The sequence below is a fragment of the Lactuca serriola genome, chromosome 3, assembly GCF_051521515.1.
Source record: "Lactuca serriola cultivar US96UC23 chromosome 3, Lser_US96UC23_V15, whole genome shotgun sequence".
NCBI classification, from domain to species: Eukaryota; Viridiplantae; Streptophyta; class Magnoliopsida; order Asterales; family Asteraceae; genus Lactuca; species Lactuca serriola.
Genome location: NC_136410.1, coordinates 147,611,427 through 147,628,916, shown reverse-complemented (window position 1 = coordinate 147,628,916; position 17,490 = coordinate 147,611,427).

Genomic DNA, 17,490 nt, shown 5'->3' with positions numbered 1-17,490 from the left:
TCTTTGAAAGGAGTTTTTACATCTTCTTAGAGCAGAAAACATAAAAACCATGGAAGATATACTACAATTATGACTTTGTCTGGCAGCTAGAAAGATTTTGTTTTGCAAGAAGATTTATTTGGAATTTATTCTAAAACGCATATGTCTTAATGTCATACAACATTTTAGACTAGGAGGCATAATGGTGTACCGTCCCTCCGACCTCCCAAAAGGAAGGATAGACATGGAAGGATAGTAGGACATGCAGATAGAAATATAGAATATCTGTCAAGTTCATGCAACAGTAAAATAAGATATGGCAATCACACAAGATCCAATATTATGTTAGCAAACTAGTATAGTAGCTAATATAATATTTCCAAGACCTTACCTTCCTTTCCTATAAACTACAGGTCCTATCAACACTCTAGGTAAGTGTTCCTCACTCACTTCAATCCTTCTCTCATGGAGACATCTTTGTCCATACAGACAGCTCCCTTTCCAAAAGTTAACAACCTCAGACGGGCTGCATGAAGGCGTTAACAATGTTTGGCTGACAAAGTTATGGTCGACCACTACCTAATTAGACAACGTGTGTCGCTGTGTGGGCCATCCTGTTGAGAAGGAAATTTAAATGTGTTTGTTAACTCAATAATATGTGTCATTAAAGGTTGTGTATTATGATGGTCGTTTGGTCCCTGTAATATCCCAATTTCAGGACTTATTAAATCACTTCTCATAAAAAAAATCCCTTCAAAGTATTTGAGTGTGTGTTCTTGGTATGACTACTATATGTAGATGATTTCAAACTTTAAACAATATCAAATCAAGGAAATTTTGAGAATCAAGTGAGGATAACAAGGTAAAACACAACTGTCTTCAAGTTACATGGATTAAAAATGGGAAAAACATTGTAACACCTTGTTCGGGATCATTTTGTAATTTAAGGCTGTGGGCTTGAAGTTGATTGTGTAAAGGCTTTGGGCCTTAAGGAGATGGTGTTTAGAACTTTTGGAGGGAGGTAACGATGGTTATGAGATCTAAACCCTTGAATTGTGTTTTGGAGTCGAAGGGTAAAATGGGAAAAGTCACAGGTCGGTTTCTTGCATGAAATATGGATTTTTGTTTGAGAGGTTTTTAGTCCAAGATATTTAGATAATATTATAGAGCTACTTAATACTTTTCGGTGGATATAAAGAACGTCAAAATCAAATTTAAAACGAACAAGTTATGCCCGTTTGAAGTTTGGTCGGTTTTAGGTTATACCGAGTATGTTGGGTGTATAGAGGGGCGTACAGTGGGCTTATTGAGGCGCCCTGAGTACATTGGGCATACTAGGAGTATGTTGGGTGTACACAACCAGTGCCTAAACCTTATTGTTGTGGTTTGAGCCCTATTTAAGCTCCTTAACTCCCCCAAACCCATTCCATTCTCAGCCTCCACCCCTCCAACACCCATTTCATGAAACCCTAACCCTAGTTGAGCCTTGTATGCTAAAAGAAAGTGTTTTGAGTGTTTTTCAATATGTATGATGCAACTTGGAGAAGAAGGAACTTCTTGGAGAAGTGTTGGTTGCTTTGGAGCTTGTAGCTCTGGACTTTGTTCACATTCATCTATCTTCTAGAGGTATAAAGCTTGAATCTTGATGGTGCATTTGTTAGCTCTACCTATTTTGGGATGAAATGAGCTTTTGGTTATTTTAGTGCGTAAAGTTTAGATATTGAAAGTTTGTGACCTTTTTATGGATAAAGTTGGAAACTTTATCCATCTAAACATCATTTTGATTCAAATCTGAAAGTTTGAGACTTGTACTTAATGGATTAAGTTGAAAAAGATGCACTTTTGGGTCCCTTTGAGACTTAAAGAATAAATCTTGTTTGTTGGGACCATTCTAATGGATCAAGTTGGAAACTTTATCCATTATGGAACCATTATGAACCATAAAAATGTGATCTTGGCCCTTCTATCCCTTGCATACAAGAGTTGTGGTGTCTTATTGGGTTAAGAACTTAGGGTTTTGGACATTAAGCGCTTTATAGTGATGCAAAGACATAAAGTTGGAAAATTTATGACTTAGGACATCATTTTGGGCTTGGATCTAAGTTTTGGACGTAAGGGTTAATAGAATAAGCTCTTAATCGAACTTTGGGACTGTGTTGCGTACACTATGCGTACGAGGTCAGTGCCTGCTTTTGGTCAAGACCAAAGTACGTTGGGCTTACTTTCTTGGTACGCAGGGCGTACTCTGCTCGGAAGAAATATTGACTTTTGGACCTTGACCATTGACTTTGACTTTGACCAAGGTTCACCAAGTTTTACCTAAAGTCATTTTGGGTAACTTGATTTATAGTTTGAAATTTGGGTTCCTTTGTATAGGTGACTGGTAGAGATAGATTTTAAATTAGTGATTGGTGAAACTATTCTTTCAGAATGTGAGGTGAGTTTTCTCACTATATCCATGGGTCGAAGGAATGCTAGTTGGCCCATTACTTATTATGTGGAATGCTAGTTGTCTTTCTGATACTTTCCTGGAGGACCCCAGGGGTAGCCTGTTGCATTTGTATGAAAGACCATGGTGGTAGCCCATGACACTTGGATGTCAGACCATGGGGGCAACCCATGGAATTTCAAGGAAAGACCATGGGGGTAGCCTATGGTACTTGGATGTTAGACCCTAGGGGTAGCCCATGACATTTCAGGGAAAAGACCATGGGGGTAGCCCATGGCAAATGTATGTATGGTATGTGGTATTTTGGGGAACTTACTAAGCTTTGTGCATACGATTTTCAGTTTATGTTTTAGGTATATCCGATACTACGGACAATGGCCCGACATGATGGCACAACATCCCCTAGAGTTTTCCGCATTGACAATTAATGATATTACTCTGATGTTTAAATGATATATTCACTTTCATCAGTTTTGGAATAAATCGTTTGTATAATTTATCATTTAAAAAAATACCTTGGATTTTCGCGACATTACAAACATGGAGTAGATCATAAATTACAAATGTACCCCATGAAACCTAACTTTTAAGGTTTCATTATTTTATGAAATTAAGGTTATATAATACAAATTCAAGTTATATAAACATGTTATCCATGGAATAGAACATTTATTGAGATCAATTACATAATATTTTTTTATGATGAGTTTTATTAGAGAATAAGAGAAGATTGAATGAATAATGTTAATGGTGCTCTATGATATGATCACCATGTTATTGATGCAAACTAGAATTTGATATTCATTACACATTGAAAACGTTCATCGAATGAGAGTTAGGATATTATTCAAGATGAGTGTCAACTAAATTAAATGATTGAATGTGCTACTTGTTATAATAGAGTATTCTATGTTAGAGCTATTGATAGATAACCCGCTATATATAATTGAATTAATGAGAAAGTGATGATCAACTAATAAGGATTGGAAGTATATAAGCTTAAGAAAAGGAAAAGTGATTAGGGGAATTATAATTATGTAGCCTAACTATGTAATGTGAGTGCATGTGGTTTTTATGGGTACATAACCAAACATGATTTTGTATTAGAACTATGATTAAATATTGTTTTAAACTTCCATTATGAAGGTTTAATTTAATTTCCATGAGTTTATTATAAATGTTTTAAGATTCTATTCGAATATGATCAAGTTTGATCAATTGTTTGATGATTGAGTTTTGAAGTCGAGTTTGATTAATTATGATAATTGTGTTTTGATGTTTTATGAAATAAATTCATTCATTGTTTTATCTTTCCGAACTAGTTAACCTACAAATGACGGACAACATGAGACTCTACTAGGATGGTACCTCACGATACAAAATGGATATCTATAATAATTAACCTGGAAATGGAAGAGATATTTTTAGTTACCTTAATTTGATTAGAGACTTTCGAACTATCTTGGCAGTTTTTACTAAGTTAAGTTGGAGATTGTGGATTTTGTGATCGGGAGGCTCGAAGCTTTATCTTTAAGTTATTGATGTCGTTTTATGTAAGTTTCAGTTTATATGTTTCCTTATGATCAAATTTTCTAGATTTTTGATATTTTATTGGGTCTAAACCCATTTATTGCATGAGGCTTTTTGCCTTACATATTTTTTGTTTCAAATTAATGGCTATGTACGAAGGATCTAGAGCAAAGGAGAAGAAGGTTAGAGATAGAAGGGAACTTTTTGAAGACCTAACAATCATAGACTTTTGTATTCGAGAGATAGAAAGGGTACTTGATATTAGCATATGAAAAAATAAATAAATGGCAGTATAAGCTTATCAATCACTTGAAGGTTTGGGATACTTTATATTAGACTTTAGGCGGGATGAAGCTTCATAAGTGATCTTGGGAGGAACTCACCAAACGATTAAAGGAGAACTTTTGTCCTACTAGATATATAAAAAAACTCCAAGAAGTGGTTTTTCCTTGGAAAAGGGTAACATTTTGGTGAATTTGTATACGGAAAATTACACTAATATGATTCCTTTGGTTGTGAATGCTTACACTACTAAGCGTACACAGATTAATCGTTATGAAAATGGGCTTCTCTAGGATATGAATTGGAAGTAAAACGTGCAACTACCATTGATCAAGAAAATATTGATGCACGTAATGTTGAATATGTTGATAAGAGGCATAATATAGAAACAAAATTGTATGGAGAGAAAAATAAAGTTTGGTGGAAATACGAGATGAAATAAGAAAGGCCGCTTTTCTTCTAGCAACTCAAAGCAACAAAGCCAAAAGAAGTGTGACAAGTGTGGGAAAGACCACACGGGGGAGTGTAGATGTAACAACGTGAATTTCAAAAATAAATTTTCATTTTTCAAACACAATAATACTCATACAATATTCTCATAATCTTATGTTTATCAGATATCATCACAATATAACATATCCCAGAATCTCGAAAACGTAATCTTCTGCCAGTGTGTACAAATCATGTCGACGCCTTCCCGTGATCATCGGTAGTACCTGAAACACATATTACATAACACGGTAAGCATAAATGCTTAGTGAGTTCCCCAAAATACCACATACAACACATAAGCCACTCGAGGCTATAACTCGGTAAGATCCTCTAGTCAACGTGTCTCAGTGCGACCTTCCAATCCCCTAGCTCGTTGGACCCTCCGGTCCAGTGTAGCTCGTTGGACACTCCGGTCTGGTCTGGTTGAGGACCCTCTGGCCTCGTAAGTCATTGTACCCTCCAGTCCGGTCTAATATCACATAGCATACGTAAATCACAAAGAACATAATCTCAAGCAAGCACATAACGCGGAAGACCCTCCGGTCTGCACATAGATACCACTCTAGGTAATATATAGTGAGAAGACTCACCTCGGTTAGCAGGTAACCGACAAGCACTCGGAATGTTGGACTAGCCTCCGCCTAACATATAAGACAAGCATCTCAATGATTATTCGTCTTTTTACTCATTATACCTTATGTCGACTTCTCCACCTTTGACCTTCAGGATGGGTAAAAGACCATTTTACCCCTCCTTGGCCCCACCCGCCCTTACTGGCCCACTCATGAAGTCAACAAAAGTAAACCTGGGTCAACATTCCATGCTGACCTGAATCGCCGAGTGCACACCTGTGACTCGCCGAGTCCCCTCGAATTCTCCATGATCATCCTAGGGTTTGCTCAGCTCACTGAGTTGACTCCCAACTCGATGAGTCAACACTTGCCAAGGCTACTGGGTCACACCCACTACAACTCGTCGAGTCATCCCAGGGACTCGGTGAGTTGGCTCCATTGGATTACTCATTTAGCCACCTGAGGCCAGATCTGTAGCCCTAACTCATAGATCTAACCTCCTACTACCCTAAAGTCGCATAAAGGTCCAATATTGATGTCCATGCATGGTGTATTTTGCATTATAAACCATAAAAACTCCATTAATGGTTCCTAGCTTCAAAGCACAATGGTTGCTCCACCATGGCTTCTCACTTTCGGACTCTATGGACCCTCCAAGGTCCAGATCTATGCTACCAGCTCATCAGAGGGGTTTGATGCATTCAAAACCCCACCAAGAAGGTAATACAAGCCCTAATCCACAAAATAAAGATCTATTCAAATAGGTAAGAAAGGGGCTCCGAATTGATAACTCCAACTAATGCTCCTTGGTTGTAAATCGCGGATCTACAACCTTCTCTGGCCCCTTTGTCTTGAAACCTTCCTCTTCTTTGCAAGACACCCACCAAGAAGCTCCACATGGCTCTCACTCTTGCCCAAAGCACTCAGGACTCGTTTAGGGTTTTCTCCTCTGAAGGGTAGCCGCAATAGGAGACCTTAAGCGCCATTAAATAGGTCCCAAACCCTGGAAGTTAGGGTTTCTCTGCCCAGTACCTACTCGGCGAGTCCCTCCCCTAACTCATCGAGTCCGCTCATTAAACCACGGGAGAAACACGACTCGAATCGACAAGTTGGACCCTCAACTCTTTGAGTCTCTCCTTCAATCTCAAGTTTAACATACACAATGATATCCCTGAAAATCCAAATGTTACAATTCCCCCCCCCCCCCTTAAATTAGATTTCGCCCTCGAAATCGCTCCTCAACATACTGATCTTGCGCCATCAATAGGATCTCATACCACACAGCTATCACCCTCTCTGGACACCTGAATCCAAACTGGGGTTCCCAATCCCGGAAGAAAGCAAACACTTCTGATTCTCTCTAGACATAATCCAACAATCGGCTACCGATCACTCATAGCAAATATAGTAACGATTTGAATCACGCCCCAAGAAACGGGAGGGTTCACATCCCACCTGGGCTCATCCACTACACTGCGACCGGAACCTATGTGAACAATGAATTCTCAACACTCTGCTCTTAGAAACAAGAGAATAATCATGCTCGGTCATAAATGTCCACAGACATCTAAAATCATAAGCCTCAGCTCCATTCCTCATACCCCTTTTTGACTCTAAGTACCAGTTCTGACCTCGACCCAACAGTTGGACCTCCAATTTCATCCATTGCATTATCCCAACCATCTCAATGGTTTCCTTCTCACTTTCACTACATCGGCCCATTGTGACACACAAGTCACGAAGTTAGCCTTACCCCAAGTGAATGCTACACTCCCAACTGAAGATCAACTTAACCCCGACCTTTGTCGTCTACTGCTCATAGTTCCATGCATCTCGTGGTACCTCTTGTACCCGAGTACTGACCTACACCGGTCTAAGACATCAGATGATAAACAATTTCCCCCATCATGGAATCCACCTCAGAATCCAGAATCTCATCTAGCTTACCCAACACACCACCAGAGCCAATCTCAAACTCGAAAGTTTGGTCCAACCTAGAGTTGGAACTACTCGTCCCAATGAAGCACTCACCTCATGACCCATGATCCGCGACCCGTGCATATACCACTTCTCCAATTCCCTTGGCTTGTGACAACCACAACTCCAATCCAAGTATAACAATTCCTGACAAACATGGATACCCCATTCTTGCCTCTGGTTCGACCACCAGGCCCCCAAAAACTAAATTATTAGTGCTACCCAAGCCTAAAACTCATCTGCGTCTTACTCTAACCAGAGAGTGCTCATCACAACACCCTCTCGCTAGCTATTGCGTACTACGGCTCCCCGAAGCATCACAACAACCTCTCATTGACTAGTAAGTACTACGGCTCCCCGCAGCATCACAACAACCTCTCACCAACTAATGAATACTATGGCTCCCCGCAGCATCACCACAACCTCCCACTGACTAACTTGTGAACGCTACATCTCCCCGTAGTATCACCACACCCCTTTGCTAACTCATTGATGTTGCAGCTCCCTGCAACCTGACAACACTTTCTCTTACTACCCATGATCTCAATCTCAAGTTGACGCCACAGACTGTATCCGTTAACCAATGCTCCATGGGCCAACATAGCTAGGTGCTCACATACCCATCCAAAAGTAAGCATCACTACTCCTGACGACAACTGACATGACAAACTCCTTTTATCATTGAAATCCTCTTTCTTAAATAATCTCATTTAATCACCAGTTATCCGAAGTGCTCCCACCGAACCATAGATACTTGTTACACCACTTGCCAACTCTCAACTCAGAACTCAGAATAATCTAGAAATAAGGACATCATACCTACCAACACATAATCTCCCCATGTTTTTCCCAATTCACTGATCTCATACTCGAGACCCCATGCTTGGATACCGCATTCCTCATTCAGAATCTCTCAACCGATCTTTCTCTCACACCAATTGAAACCTTCGAGTATTCTATCTCCTAATTTGAAACATCGAGGCATCGTCAATGGCTCAGAACATGTTTTCAACAACCCGAAACTCCCCCTCTATTGGTCACTACTCATACGGAACTACTCATATCGACTGTGAGATTGGTTGAAGAATCAACTGCTGCCCTCCCAAGGGTATATATTACAATCTATACCTTCACTTGCAAATCTCATATATTGCATCCGCAATCCAGCAACACGATCACACTCGAACTCGATATATGTTAACACCAGAAAGCACAGGCCACAAGGAATCTTCCAATTCACTCATCCTTTCTCAGACACATACCACATGCGTTATCTCTTTCTGCACCTAGCCTCGATCACCAATAACCCTGGACTCATGAATCCGCACCGTAGGTCTCTATGTCCATATCTTTAACCGTTCTTGAACAAATCTCTGATCTCCTCAATAAAATACCCGGTTCTCCCCCACTTAAGGTTCGAACCATCACCAATTGGTACACCAACAGTCTATCCCACAGACTGTTTCCACTAGTAACATTGCACCTACTATTGGAAGGTGCTACGCAACGCTCGATGATCTCCCTGACAAAGATCAAGCAACTCCTAATACCCCGAATCTCAGATGAAATCCTCAAAACTTCCTATCATGACTGCCTCTAGTCATTCAGAATCTCACACCATTCCATCACCGGACCTCCCAACTATCCAGTATCAACCCTGACTCTTAGTCTGGAAATAATGAACTATCATTCTCCTCATCCTCGACTCCTCAACCAACGCTCCATCATGACACTTATGATAAGAACAAAACCCACATTACCACTCTCGATACTCATCAAAGATAATAAGAACCACCGCCCTTATATTCTCCTCTTGATCGACTGACGTTGCAGCTAACACATGCCCTACTATACTCAAGTAGGGTGTATCTTGGTCCTCGACCATCTTAGTCCCCACTGACGACCTATTCAAGCTATATCTTTACCTCGCGGCAGACCTACTGCCATATACTCTGATTGAAGATCACTATTAATGCAATCCCACAGGGCTCACTCCCAAACTTAGAAACCAAAATCTCAACACCTCTTACGTCTCCCACAAGAAACAGAATTTGCACCACTCAGGTCACAGAAACTAACATCTCCCATATCGGCGGGTTGCCTAGCCCAGACCGTATTCTTCTATAACGCACCATCCCTACTCATCCCTGAGTCTTGCGACTCCAACTGGCATCTCACCAACAATCCCTCGGAGCTAACTCGATTTCCCTCTCAAGGGATACTTCACTAAAACTCGTTCATCATGGCCTTTTGGCCCCATATCTTTCACATCTGTTCTCGGTATAGATAATTACCACAGAATAACTGGTAAAACCAGAAGCACTAATCGCCACGTGTCACGCTACTCAAACTATGTGGCCACCTCTCGGTCTGCTATGAATCATGGTACCCATACCATGTTATCTCCTCTTAATCTCATGGTACTCGAACCATGTTCTCTCTTCTCAATCTGCCTCAAATCATGGTACTCGAACCATGATATCACCTCTCGACCTGCTACAAATCATGGTACTCGAACCATCACGCCACCTCTTGATCCGCTACTTATCATTATACTTGAACCATGACACCACCTCTCAATCTGCTACTTATCATGGTACTCGAACCATGACACTAACTCTCGATCTGTTACTTATCACGGTACTCGAACCATGACACCATCTCTCGATCTGCTACTTATCATGGTACTTGAACCATGACACCACATCTCGATCTGCTACTTAGATCCTCTGGAATACTCCCTGCATCAGGTATGGGTCCACTGCCTTCAGTAGTATGGGCCCATACTACCTGCCACATCTACATATACTCTCTACACGAACCATCCTGGATTCCCAAAGTAGTTGCTCAACCTTCTCAATCGCCAATCCCAACAAGCGTGCTCGCTTCCCAGCAAAATGCTCTACTCTGTCATCATACTCGTCTGACTAAGGCCACTTCCTAGGCTCTTCCTAGGTTCTCACACTTCTCTGCCATCGGCTGTTGAGAAACCCCTTATGATGTCAGTCATCTACCTCCTGAATGTCGTCCTATTCACTTGGTAGCTGACTCCTATCATCGGGAATTCCACAAAGCACGAAGCAAGCAGCATTTGTACATTAAATAGATACGTAAAACCCACTCTAGGTGATAACTCCATTTTCTCTACTTATACTCAAAAGATATCACCAAACTCTGCAACTCTACCCCTCGCGGGTATTTAACTACTCTCTCAATAGACTCCATAAAAGATCATATAGGTATCTCTCCTAGATTACTCCTCTACTCAAATACCTCTCTGACGGATTCCTGCTGGATACTCTCACTCGGCACATACTCGAAAGTGCATGACAGAAAGCAGCAACTCATAGGCTAAGGCATCACAAATCAGGCCACTCTAGTCCTAAATATAAATACCTATCCTACTCTAGCATGCATAATATCTCATAATATCTCATAATATCTCCTACACATAACGTAAGGGTATTTTAGGAAACCACCGTTTGGGCGCTGGCTGATTGTACACACTGCTCTTTTCCGCTTTCTCTTTAAATCTTTTACTCGTTTTGGAAAAATCGTTTCTTTTGAAAACTTTTCTCAAATCCTCAGTTTGAGTCCGGATATGTCCGAAGGTGTATTCGAATCCCTCAAACCAAGGCTCTTTACCAACTTGTAACAACGCGGATTTCAAAAACAAATTTTCATTTTTTAAGCACAATAATACTCATACAATATTCTCATAATCTCATGTTTATCAGATGTTATCACAATAAAACATATCCCAGAATCTGAAAAACGTAATCTTCTACCAGTGTATACAAATCATGCTGATGCCTTCCCGTGATCCTCGGTAGTACCTGAAACACATATCACATAACACGGTAAGCATAAATGCTTAGTGAGTTCCCCAAAATACCACATACACCACATAAGCCACTCAAGGCTATAACTCGGTAAGACCCTCTGGTAAATGTGTCTCAACGGGACCCTCCAGTCCCGTAACTCGTTGGACCCTCCGGTCCGGTGTAGCTCGTTGGACCCTCTGGTCCGGTCTGATTGAGGACCCTCTGGCCTCGTAAGTCATTGTACCCTCCGGTCTGGTCTAATATCACAAAGCATACGTAAATCACAAAAAGCACATAATCTCAAGCAAGCACATAACACGTAAGACCCTCCAGTCTGCACATAGATACCACTCTAGGTAATATATAGTGAGAAGATTCACCTCGGTTAGCAGGTAACTGACAAGCACTCGAAATGTTGGACTAGCCTCCGCCTAACACATTAGACAAGCATCTCAATCATTATCCATCTTATTACTTTTTATACCTTAATTCCACTTTTCCTCTTTTGACCTTCAGGATGGGTAAAAGACCATTTTACCCCTCCTTGGCCCCTCCCGCCCCCTTACTGGCCCACTCATGAAGTCAACAGAAGTCAACCTAGGTTAAAATTCAATGTTAACCTGACTCGCCAAGTGCACACCTATGACTCGTCGAGTCCCCTCGAATTCTCCTTGATCATCCTAGGGTTCGCTCAGCTCACCGAGTTGACTCCCAACTCCATGAGTCAACACTGGCCAAGGATACTGGGTCACACCCGTTACAACTCCCAGGGACTCAGCAAGTTGGATCCATTGGATTACTCATTCAGCCACCTGAGCTCAGATTTGCAGCCCTAACTCATAGATATAACATCCTACTACCCCAAAGTCGCGTAAAGGTCCAATATTGATGTCCATGCATGGTGTATTTTTTTATTATAAACCATAAAAACTCCATTAATGGTTCCTAGCTTCAAAGCCCAATGGTTGCTCCACCATGGCTTCTCACTTTTGGACTCTCTGGATCCTCCAATGTCCAGATCTATGCTACCAGCTCATAAGAGGGGTTTGATGCATTGAAAACCCTACCAAGAAGGTAATACAAGCTCTAATCCACAAAAGAAAGATCTACTCAAATATGGAAGAAAAGGGGTCCTAATTGATACCTCCAACCGATGCTCCTTTGTTGTAAATCGCGGATCTACAACCTTCTCTGGCCCCTTTGGCTTGAAACCTTCCTCTTCCTTGGAAGACACCCACCAAGAAGCTCCACATGGCTCTCACTCTTGCCCAAAGCACTCAGGACTCGTTTAGGGTTCTCTCCTCTAAAGGGTAGCCGCAATAGGAGACCTTAAGCGCCATTAAATAGGTCCCAAACCTCGGATGTTAGGGTTTCTCTACCCAGCACCTACTCGGCGAGTCCCTCCCCTGACTCGTCGAGCCCACTCATTAAACCACGGGAGAAACACGACTCGACTCGGCGAGTTGGACCCTCAACTCGTCGAGTCTCTCCTTCAATCTCAATTTTAACATACACAATCATATCCCTGAAAATCCGGATGTTACAGTAGATAAAATTTAATTTCTTTTTTCAAATGTAGAAGATTTGTCCATGAGCCCAAAGAATGTAAAGTGAAGATCTTCAAGATGTTGAGTTTCTCTCATGTCATGAAAAGTGGTACTATAACAAAGCATCCAAAGAAAGGGAATAAAACACTTGGGTCAACCAAAAAAAAGAAACTGGAGCCATAAAATGTGAATGGAGGTGACTTTTAATTCACCATGGAAGAAGCAAAGGAAACTCCTGATGGCGTTTCATGTACATTATTCATCACCTATATTCTCACAAACATGTTGTTTTGATTAAGATACCAGTTTACTCCTTTGTGTCTCAAGAATAAAAGCAAACTCTTTTTTTGGGTTACACTCAAAAGCTAGAAATATCTCGAAATGATTTAAAGAGAGAGATAAAATGATTTGTTAATATATTATATGATTAATATATCAACTAGAAATTGTGAATTAATGATTTGTTAATTTATTACATGAATAATAAATTAATTAGAAATAGATGGAATTAGTTAATTATTATTCAGATTTAATCTGAAATTAATTCGAGATTAATTGGAGTTAAATAAAGGTGCAATGAGTGAATTATAATTGTTTAATAGTTGAACAAAAGATGCAATTCTAGAAGAGTCCATGGCATGGATGGCTTTGGAGCATATTTATTGTTTTCAAAAGTCTCCTGGTTGTTGATAATGAAATGATTTGAATTAGGATTAAATCTATTATTTAATTATTAAAATCCGGATTTAACTTCAACTTACTAAAAATATAAATAGCACCCTTGAGCATCTAATTTTCTTGGATTCTCATACCTAGAAAGTGGATAATGAAATGCTTTTTCTTTCTCCTCTCTCGTCTTGTCTTTCTAGTGTTCTAGGGTTTCGGGTGGGAAGCATTAGAGGCGTGCTTACTTTTGGTGCTTGCTTTCCACAATTGAAGATCTTAAGAGATTAAAATATTTTATTATGTTAAAGGTATGTATTGTTATCTATGATTTTCGATTACCATTAGGGTTTAGTTTTTTTTTTTTTTTTCATAAAGTATGTTGTTATTAATACTGAAAAAACTATAAAGCCTTTTAGATTGCGTTTACCCATAAGTGTTTGTATGAAATTCCACAAGTACATTGTTATTTTAACCTAAAAATCACATTAGTGGTATCAAAGCCTAGGTTGTTCAATTAATAGTAAATAAAGGATGAAATCAGAAAACTAATAAAAATTTAAAATTTGTTCTGGCTACGTCGTGGGCAACCCTCTGCCACGACATGGTAGCGGCCTAAAATCCGATTTCAGGATTTTCTTGCCATATTCAAAAGATAGGATAATATATAGTTAGCTAATATTATTTTAAATATCTAAAATCTAAATTTAGTAACTATATAAATGGAAATCCTAATTTGAATATAAGGTGGATTTTAAAAAGGTAATTATCCCATTATAAGATAAATGGATAATATGATAAGATTTATATTAATTAATTATAGGTTTAGTTAAATAAATCATATTTGGATTAAATATTAATTAATTAAAGGTTAATTGAATTAATATGATTTGAACCTTGTAATATAAAAGGTTTTAAAATACACCCTATACATATGTATAATAGTGTATTACTATATGTATAACTAAAATTTTGTCAAATCAATAGTAGACCTTATTCACGAAGCAACACTGTAAGAGAGGTATAAGGAAAACGAAATATAAAATGATCGTTGAATGTCTGTCTTTTTTACCCACCGCTTCTTTTTGTGGTTGAGGGTCGTTAGTTGAATGATATTGATATAATACTATTCACATTAAAATTATAATGTATAAAGTACTAGAACCTTAGATAAAATCCCACTATAGTTCCTTTAGGGAAAATGTGAAATTGTATGCGAATTCATGAAAATGCACATCATTTCATTACAAGTCGTTATTAGAGCTTGTATGGGTAACTAGGACACGAATATGAGACTACAAAGATGAAATGATGGCACATACTCAAATTTATGGTTGTTGATGGAGCATGTGTGGTTAACCGTAACATCAATGTGGGATCATAAACGACCTCGAGGATGTTATGCAAGTTTTCATGGTTATTCTCATATTGTTTGTGATCCTTGGCATCCTAATCACAAATTGAAGAGCATAATCTGAGACATACATGCCATTAATTGTTCAATAAATCTCAAAAGATCTAGGAGTTTCATTGTGATTGGAATTGGTAGAATGCTTTAACTACCTAAAATAGATTCATGGAGTTGATTTCATCCCTACACACATGCATACATCTGTTTTAAGATAAATACATACATACACACATCTGTTTTCAAGCATTCATTAGTTTTCTTATGGAGCTGATTTCAACCATTCATTTGTCTTCATGTGGAGCTGATTTCTAATATACACAAGTATACACACATAAGCAAATATGTTTTCAACAGAAAGGGAAAATTGCAATTAAGTCCCTACATATTGGCCTCATAATCGATTTAGTCCTTATATATATATATATATATATATATATATATATATATATATATATATATATATTTTAATTAAGTCCTAAATACCGGTAATCGTATTCAATTTAACTCTTTGACCCGGTCAACAGGTCATCCAACTTTCAAAAATTACATTTTTAGCCCAGATTTCAAAATTCTTTACCAATTTGGTCCAAAATACTTTTGGCTCAGATTTTAAATTTTTTTACAAATTTGGTCCAAAATTTATCCTTTTTGCCCAAATTTTAGAATTTTATTATGAATTCATCCTAAGTTTAGTTTTTTTTTTTACAACTTTTTTTCTCAAAAATTTGTTTCTAATATGTTTTTTCTTTATAAACTCATATTTATACAAGAAAAACATATTTTCACATAAAAATCTTATTTTTTTCTATATAAAAACTTTTTTTAAAACGTTTTTTGGATATAAAATATCTAGTAATAAAAATAGGTTTGGATTATTTGTGTGATATCTCTTAAAAATCAATTAAGAAATTAAAAGTAACTCTAAATTATAATAGCACGTTTGGATTATTTGTTCTTTAATCACATTTATATGAAAGTTTAAACTAGTTACATTATATACGAAAGTTTAATATATATATATATATATATATATATATATATATATATATATATATATATATATATATATATATATATATAGGGTTAAGTTCAAATGATCACACTATTTAATGTGAGAACGTGAGAACAATACTTTATATTACTTTTCTACTATGAATTTTGTATATACAACGATATGACATTATTCATCAACAAATATACAAACAATCACACATTAATATTCACATTATAATTTTGTATGTACAACTTTATGACATTATTCATCACCGAATATATGAACAATCATATATTTAACATTCACATTAGAATTTACTAAATTACTACATATATATATATATATATATATATATATATATATATATATGTATATATATATATATATATATATATATATATATATATATAAATTTTATAGTAGAATAGCAATATAAAATTGAATATATTCATATTATAATTACTACAATACTATACCTATTAAATTCATAGTAGAATAGTAACATAAAGTAGTGTTTTCACGTTCTCACATTAAATAGTGTTCTCATTTGAACTTAATTATATATATATATATATATATATATATATATATATATATATATATATATAAAATTTATTTTATTCGTAAGAATTTTTTTAAGAAAAAAGTTAAAATCATAACTTCGATATATTTTTTTTATAAGTTTTTAATAAATATATTATCGAAATAAAACATATTCATTCACGGCACGTGTTCGATCTAGGTTGTGATTTTTTATTGCCAATAAACCTCTTCTTACTTGAATTATTTATAATCTTGTATTTTCTTTATTTTTTAATGTCTGTTATATGGAATACCGGTTGCAATTTATTATCGATAAACATGTTTTTAAGGGGGTGAAAAATGACCAAAATACAATAGCAACACAAACATATAAAATGTTATAACTATCAATAACACAATAGAATACTTTAACTAAAGTTCTGAAGAAATTACACATGAGTTTGGTTAAAAAAATTCCTTGTGAAGCTCAACTCAAGCATTTTTCAGATGTTTGAGTAATTTTTTTAACCAAACTCATGTGTAAATTCTTTAAAACTTTAGTTAAAGTATTCTATTGTGTTATTTACAGTTATAATTTTACATATTTATGTTGCTACTGTATTTTTGGTCATTTCTCACTCTCCTAAAAACATGTTTATTGATAATAAATTGCAACCGGTATTCCATATAATAGACATTAAAAAATAAAGGAAATACAAGATTATAAATAATCCAGGTAAGAAAAGATTGATTGGCAATAAAAAAATCACAACCTAGATCGGACACGTGCCATGAATGAATTTGTTTTATTTAGATAATATATTTATTAAAAAGTTATAAAAAATATATCAAAGTTATGAATTTAACTTTTTTCTTAAAAAAATTCTTACGAATAAAATATAATATTATTATATTATATATATTTTAAACTTTCATATATAATGTAACTTGTTTAAACTTTCATATAAATGTGATTAAAAAACAAATAATCCAAACCTGTTTTTTATAATTTAGGGTTACTTTTAGTTTCTTAATTGATTTTTTAAGAGATATCACACAAATAATCCAAACCTATTTTTAAAACTAGATATTTTATATACAAAAAAACTTTTAAAAAAGTTTTTATAAAGAAAAAATAAGATTTTATGTGAAAATATGTTTTTTTTGTATAAATATGAGTTTATAAAGAAAAAACTATTAGAAACAAATTTTTGAGAAAAAAAGTTGTAAAAAAAAACTAAAGTTAGA